Genomic DNA, 6,909 nt, shown 5'->3' with positions numbered 1-6,909 from the left:
CTCCAACCTGGCCTTGGACACTTCCAGGGATGGGGCAGCCACAGCTTCTCTGGGCAACCTGGGCCAGGGCCTCACTAGCCTTATTTTAAAAAATGCCTTCCTTACATCCCATCTAAACCGACCCCCTTTTAGTTTAAAACCATTTATACCCCTTGTCCTGTCACACAATCACTGTGGAGGTTTTGGGGCAGGAGCCCCACACATGTGAGCCCTGCCACCCCCCCCAGCCTGTGACACTTGGGGACATTCACATCAGAACGGTCGTGTCCTGGCACTGCCCAGTCCCTGTGACCTCCTTGGCAGCAGCCAGAGGAGGCCCCGGTGCTGGGGCAGCGTCAGAGCTCCTCCAGCCTGCTGGGTGATCCCATCCCAGCGGGAATTTCGGCACCTCCCGTTCCCAGACCTGCCTGTCCCTCTCCCTGCTCCTCACTTTCACTCCATCCTGCCCCACGGATGGGTCGTGCCAGCCAGGAATGTCACCCCACTGCCCCTCCAGCATCCTCCCGCTCCCCAGGCAGGGCACCCGGCCGAGCCCCCCCTCTGGCGGGCAAGCAGCTGGCACACGGGGCCACTGGCACCTTCCCATGCCCAGCGAGGGGGAGGTGGGAGCCAGCAAACGCCGCGCTGGGAGCCGGGGAGCCGCTGGTGACATTCGTGCCGGCCGCGGGGACAATTCCCGCGTGGCATGTGCAGCCCGGGGCTCCCTGAGGACTCGCATTCTCCCGGCGGGCACCGGCACAGCGGGCTCGGGGGGGCTCATAAAGGGCCCCCTTTGTGCGGGCGCTGGGAGGAGAGGTGAAGCTTTGACGTCAGCCCGGGAGGAATTCCTTAATGCCATTCAGGCCTCCCTCGCCCCGCGCTAATTGCATTTTATGTAATAGCTGCAGCTGGGCTCCCGCGCCGCTATTGAGAGCGGGATCAGGCCGAGGGACGGGGGCTGCGGGACACGCCAGGCTGGTGCCACCGGGCACGGGGACCCTCGTGGCCCACGGGGCTGAGCCACCCCTTCCCTGGTGTGGCATCGTAGGGGGTGACTGGGCACACGCAGGGACCGCGCTCAGGGCGGGACAGAGATCACTGGGGGCATCAGGGGTGGGTGTGGGGACGAGGGGCACCTGGGGTGGCACCTCTCTGCAGGCACAGCCCTTCCCTCTGCAGGATTTCCCTCTGCCCCCCGTTTGGGGCTGGTCCCATCAGTGCCACCCAAAGGTGCCCCGGGGTGCCCAGGTCCCACGAGGGCACTGCCCCCCTTGCCCTGCCTGGCGTGTGTGTGACCTGCTGTCACCACGGCGAGCCGGGATGGAGTAATCCTAATAAATTGCTTCGGTATCTCGGGGGTAATTGCACTTCCCGGAGACGGACGGGCAGTGATTTATCTCCCACGGCACGAGCCCGGCACGATGAAACAACGCACTCGCTGCCCTCTGCTCTGCCGGGAGAGCTCCCAGAATATCCCCCGGGGATCTCCCAAGGAGGGCAGCACCAAGCCCTGGAGGGACCCAGAGGTGCTCCCCTCGTTTTGGGGGTGCTGCCGGGATTGCCTCACCCCCAGCTCGGCCCGCTGCCGAACCGGGCACGGAGACCCACCCAGGAACCTGGCACAGCATGGGGGAGTTTTCCCAAGGAGGAGAGGGATGAGGAGGAAGGGGATTGGGGGGGGATGTTGGCAGTCATGGATGGGAACGGCTCAGGACCCCGGCCACCCCCTCCCCCCCGCCGGCGTGGCCAAGCTTAGGCCGTAAAAAGAAAGAGCTGGTACCAAGGATAACATGCCTCGCATTCCTGCGCTGTCTCCGGGGGAATTTCGGCTGCTCCACATGAAAAATACTCCCTGCCCCCGAGGTCAAAGTGTCTGGAGGAGGAAAAATTTCCGAGCGGAAAAGCTTAAAGCAGTGCAGAGACACAGCCGGGGGGCACCGGCGCTCACCTGGAGGGGACAGGGCCAGTGCCACCATGGCAGGTGCCAGTGACGCTATGGCAAGTGCCAATGACGCTATGGCAAGTGCCAGTGCCACCATGGCAGGTGCCAACGACACTATGGCAGGTGCCAGAGCCACCATGGCCAGTGCCTGTGCTGCTGTGGTCCATCTCCATGGCACCGTGACCAGCACCAGTGCCACCATGGCCAGTGCCAGCACAGTAGGTTCCAATGCCACTGTAGGAGGTGCCAGTGCCACCATGGCCAGTGCCTGTGTTGCTGTGGGCTGTGCCTGTGCTGCTGTGGGCCGTGCCAGTGCCACCATGGCTGGTCCCAAAGTCACTATGGCAAGTGCCAATGCCACCATGGACAGTCCCTGTGCTACTCTGACCAGTGCCAGTGGCACTGTGAGCAGTGCCAGCTCCACCATGGCCAGTGCCTGTGCCCCCGTGCCCGTGCCACTGTGCCCAGTGACACAGTGACCAGTGACCAGCAGCACCTCGAGCTCATGTGGACCCCGCAGCCCCTTGGGGGGGGTCTGTGTGGGGAGGGGGAAACCCCAAGTTCACCCCCCAAACCCCAGCAGAACCCCGGTGGATCCGGCCGCTGTCACACTCGTGGCCGCCCTAATAATTTAATTGCACGTTTAAAAATAAATACTCGTCTGGGGGTTGGGGCAAAGAAAGGCTTCTGGAGGAAAATGAAGAGGAATTTAATTAAGGGCAGCGCTGGGAATGTCTGTACCACAATAAAGATAAGGAGGATCAATTGCTTCTTCCGAGGATCAAAGCAGAGGGCTGGAGGGGGGAAGCGGGGCTGTCGGGAGGCTACAAAGCACCAGGGAGGGAGGGGAAGGCAGGGAGGGGAAGGCACACAAGGGAAAGCAGGAGAAAGACAGTTAGATAAGATTAGAGAAATAATTGATCGAGGGGCTCCCCCAGGGCTGACGGGACTCGCGGGTCGATCGGAGGCGAGGGGGGCTGAGGGGGTCCAACTGTGTCCTGGAGCCCTCCCGACCCCAGAACCACCCAGGAGGAGCAGGGAATCACAAATCATGGAATGTCCTGAGCTGGAAAGACACAAGGATCATCTGGCCCTGCACAGACACCCCAACAATCCCACCCTGTCCCTGAGAGTGTTGTCCAAACACTCCTGGAGCTCTGGCAGCCTTGGGGCCGTGCCCACTGCCCTGGGGAGCCTGGTCAGTGCCCAACCACCCTCTGGGGGAAGAACCTTTCCCTGAGATCCAACCTGACCCTACCCTGGCACAGCTCCAGCCGTTCCCTGGGTCCTGTCACCGGAGAGAGCAGAGATTGGAGCTGCCCCTCTGCTCCCCTCCCTTCAAACCTCCTGAACTCCAGGGACAACCAGCTGAGACAGACCATGGCTGGGTTGTGTCAGCCCTGTCACCCTCACAGCTCTGAGCAGGTCCAAGTGTGCATCAACTGAAACATCAACTGAAACATTCAGTGTCTCGTGCCAGGCCAAAGGCACTGCCCAAATTCTCGGGGTCCTGCTGCCCTCAGGCCTCCCAGAGAGTCCGTGATGGCCCTGCTGCCCCTGTCCCTGGTGCCCTCCCAGCACCAAGAGCTGTGGGCAGAGCACAGAGGTGTGGGGATGAGCCACGGTGTGTCCCCAACCACAGCCCCTCATCCCAGCCCTTTGGCTGCTCCTGGGGCTCCCCAGGCTTGCACAAGCCTCTGGCTCTCCCCCCTCAGGCACTGTGGGTGTCCAGGGCGCAGCTCAGTGACTCAGATGGCCCTGCAGGTCACCAGAGGTTGTGACACCTTCTCTCACCACCACATCACCACAATGGCATCTCTGCAGTGCCCAGGCCAGCACCTCCAGGGCTCCATGCACCAGGGAAAGCCAGATGTGCCCCAACACCACGGCCCTCCCGGCTGGGTGTGCACAGCAGTGGGCACGGGGCTGCCCTGATCCCGCACAGGGGGAGCAGGAGGCTCCAAAACACCTCTGCCAAGAGCCATTGCTGCATCTTCTGGGATCCTCCATCCCCCAGCCCAGCGCTGTGAGGGAGCTTCTCCCATTCTCACACGGGAAAGGAGCGAAGGCCCGCTGGGAGCTGCAGGGGAGGGTGATTTTCCCAGCGTATCTGGTTGCCCGTGAATGCAAAGAAGCACCCAGGCAGGTTTCCTGAGAGGGCTGGACCTGGCTGGTCCCGAATTCAGGGCGCTGGTACCCAGCCAAGGCAGGCTGGGAGTCCTGACGATCCAGCGAGGCAGCGCTTTGCATCTCCAGGCACCTGAGCAACCGCGTGAGTCCCCTTCTCCAGTGGGAATGCCAACCCCCACCTCCAGCAGGACCCATCAGGGGGGCTGCTTCTCACTCCCGGTGTTTGCCTGGGCTGGGACACCGCTGCCGTGTCAGGGGCAGGTTTGCATCCCACTGGCAACTTCCCGCAGCGGCACCGAGCCCCCGACTCCCGCCCGCTGCCCGCGGAGGAACGGACCCTGCTCCTGCCTCCCTTTTCTCCGCACGGAGCCGAGCCCGCAGCCGGAGGAAGCGGTTCAGCCGGCTCCGACGGGGAGGAACGGGCTGGCAGCCTGGCACGCCGACAGCATCTGGGTGTGCCACGGCCCCGTGGCAGCCCCGCTCTCGCCGGGCGGTCGAGCCAGCGGGGCCGGTTCGCCGCGTCCCCGTGGGAGCTCCACCGGCTCAGAGCCTCCCGTACCTGCTTTGCACGCGGGGGAAGCGCTTGGGAAACCATTGGGGGTTTGTTGCCATGTGGCAGCGATCCCTGCAGCCATGCCAGGCATCCCCAGGGCTCAGGGAGGGATGGGATGTGCGGGGCAGGGTGCTTGGGTGAGTGGTGTCTGGGGACAGCTTGGAGGGGCAGCTCCAAATCTCTGCTCCCTGGGAGCAGGGACAGGACCCAGGGAATGGTTGGAGCTGGGACAGGGCAGGGTTAGGCTGGATTTCAGGAAAAGGTTCTTCCCCCAGAGGGTGGTTGGGCACTGACCAGGCTCCCCAGGGCAGTGGGCACAGCACCAAGGCTGCCAGAGCTCCAGGAGGGTTTGGACAATGCTCTGAGGGACAGGGTGGGATTGTTGGGGTGTCCTGTGCAGGGCCAGGGGTTGGACTCGGTGATCCTTGTGCGTCCCTTCCAGCTCAGGAAATTCCATGAATCTCTGAGTTGTGGCCCTCACACCCCACCAGCTCAGGGCAGGCACGATGGGGTGGATGATCCTGCAGGTGGTGGGAAGGGCAGGAGGTGGCTGGATGGTCCCACAGCCACAGAAAGTGCTCCAGCAGTTCTGGACCTGATCCTTCTTCCCCATCCTGCTGCAGTGAGGACCTGGCCCTGCACTGCCCAGCCCTGGCACTGCACATCCCAGAGCTTGTGCCATGGAGAGATGGGCAGAGTCGTCCTGCTCAGAGAAATCCCACCAGCTCCCTCCTCCAACAGAGACCCAGCAGCCCGAGCAGCATCACCACAGCTCTGGGAGGGCACTGGGGCTTCAGGGTGGTCACCAGTGCTCTGTTACCTGGTCCCCAGGAGAGTCTGGGGATCATATTTTAGGTCTCAGGCTCAGATTTGATCCAGCCATTCCTTGTGCTCCAGGGGAAACAGGATCAAAGTTTCCGGGTGCCGTTTCCTCCCCTCTTTGGGCCGCTCCAGGCTGCAGCAAAGGGCCATTGAAGATGGGAGGACTTTCATGTGGGGATTTCTCTTCTTCAGATCTTCAAAGAAATCCAGCAATCATACAGGTGGTTTTGGAGGCACCTTTAAAAAAAAAAAAATTAAAAAAAAGAAAATAAAAGCCCCGCTTTGAAAGAATCACAGGTAAAGAAACATCTCAACTTTGTTGTGTTAATTGTTCCGGCACTCAGAGTAATGACAAAATGTCTCAGAACTGTTGTTGGCTCCGGGCCCATTGTGTGTCAGACAGAAAATGCTCCGGCAGAAAACCTGAGGGAGACAAAACCAACAAGGGGAGATTCCTGCAGGAAGGAATGGCAGCAGCTCAGACCCGAGGGGGGATAACACTCAAAACCCCAGAGCACCAGGGGCACCCCCGGGCTCGCTGCCCTGGGCATCGTTAGGAGCTGGCAGCTAACGAGGACTGGCCGTGGCCCTTCAGCCACCCCTGTTCCAGCGGTGGGAGGATGATTCTGGTGAGAGGCAGAGTTCTGTGCGTGGCTTTTGCTGCGGGCTGTGCCCGGGGTCACAGGCATCCCCTCCTTCCCACGCCGCATCTCCCCGATCCTGCTCCGCCTGCCCCGCTCCCAAATATGGGCTCCACCTGCCCCGCTCCCAAATATGGGCTCCGCCTGCCCCGCTCCCAAATATGGGCTCCGCCTGCCCCGCTCCCAAATATGGGCTCGGCGCATCCGGGTTCCCCGGCACAAGCCCGGGCAGGAGCACGGGGTGACTCAGGCAGCGCCCCCGGGCCAGGGGAGTGCCCACAGTTCTGCCGGGAAAGCCTCTCCTGCTGGGAGTGGTGCTGGGGCCGCTGGCTTTGCTCCCTCAGCCAGCTCGCGGCTGCCTCGGCCCCAAAATCCCCTTTTCTCCCTTTTTTCAGGGATGCTCGTGGATGTCACTCAGGGATGGGGCTCCCAAAACGGCCCCCAGATGAGCAGGGGTTGTGGGTCTGGGGGTGGTGCAGCGAGCCTGGGGTCCAAGTGACTCACTGAGCCACAGACACACCACCCACCCCTACACCCCCCTTAAAAATCCCTGGAAACGCACCATTTCCATGCCTGAGAACTCCTACAGCTGCCCTCTGCAAGTGTCTGCAGCACCAGGCCCTGGAAGGCAGCAGTGGGGATGTACCAGTTTCCTCCAGTACCCCAAGGACCAGCAGGAGACGTCCAGGCTGTCCCCCACTTTGCTGTGGACTGGCTTCACCTGGATAATCCCTTGGGACAGGAACAAGGGAAGCTCACACTGGTTGGGATAAACCCACAGGGCAGCACACCGTGCTCCAAACTCTCCAGCATCACCTCATCCCCCCGGACCGTTTACCTTT

Source organism: Corapipo altera, unplaced genomic scaffold (assembly GCF_003945725.1).
Source record: "Corapipo altera isolate COAL_440 unplaced genomic scaffold, ASM394572v1 77b, whole genome shotgun sequence".
Classification (NCBI taxonomy): Eukaryota; Metazoa; Chordata; class Aves; order Passeriformes; family Pipridae; genus Corapipo; species Corapipo altera.
Note: the sequence above shows the minus strand (reverse complement) of the source record.